Genomic DNA, 818 nt, shown 5'->3' on the forward strand with positions numbered 1-818 from the left:
GCCTCCTAATTCTTTTATTAATGCTCGTGTTTCTATTACCCTTCCTCCGTGATGAACTATTCATACATTTCTTCCTCTTTGATTTATTTTTTTTCGACCGCAGGCTTAAACTTTTTGCGGGTTTCTTTCTGTGCGTTTGTTTCTTTGGGGGGATGATAAAAATTGCAAGTGTCTCCTCTCTTGCAGAATCCATTCATGTAGAATTAACAATTCTTGCGAGTTTATTTTAAGTGCACAAATGGGCATTTGTCCTTCTTACAGGAACCTCGTTGAAAGTAACTACAAACTTTTCGCCTCTCCATTTATAAATATGAACCGATGTATAGACAGCCTATGATTTATAAATTGAATGGCAAATGTAATATGAATAAGTGATGATTGCGAATAAGAGTATAGAGTATGATGTATATAAAAATTATTCCTCGTCCGGGAATCGAACCCGGGCCAGCAGAATGGGAATCTGCCATTCTACCACTAAACTAACGAAGAAGTCTGTTCAGTTGAGCATCATTGTTCATTTACGATATATTCTCTTCTAATCTGCTTCTATTTTGCATCCCCATGCTTTTGTTAAATTTATTGTATATTGTCAATGCAAGCCTATCATATTTTGAACAAATTATTCACATCCAAATTAAAATCCAAAACCACTAAAACCAATTGTGCATTCTCCAAAGATATAAATTACATGACAACAATGAGCGTGATGTAGATTTCGCATGTCTCATTTTTTATAAGATTTCTCTTATTCAATCGTCATTAAATTCAAAGTATCACTCCCGAAGTTACTTCATAATCGCGATCTGCTCCATTATCCA

The 818-nt window shown here is 34.7% G+C and overlaps 1 non-coding gene across 1 annotated transcript; it reads right to left on the bottom strand.

Moving 5' to 3' along the window:
• Positions 1 to 418: 418 nt before the first annotated feature.
• Positions 419 to 489, bottom strand: TRNAG-CCC (transfer RNA glycine (anticodon CCC)). The gene has a single exon. It is a non-coding gene; the product is annotated as a tRNA-Gly (tRNA).
• Between the last annotated feature and the right edge of the window lie 329 nt (positions 490 to 818).

Source organism: Brachycentrus maculatus, unplaced genomic scaffold (assembly GCF_059751285.1).
Source record: "Brachycentrus maculatus isolate JH-2025_06_01 unplaced genomic scaffold, ASM5975128v1 h1tg000881l, whole genome shotgun sequence".
Lineage (NCBI taxonomy): Eukaryota > Metazoa > Arthropoda > Insecta > Trichoptera > Brachycentridae > Brachycentrus > Brachycentrus maculatus.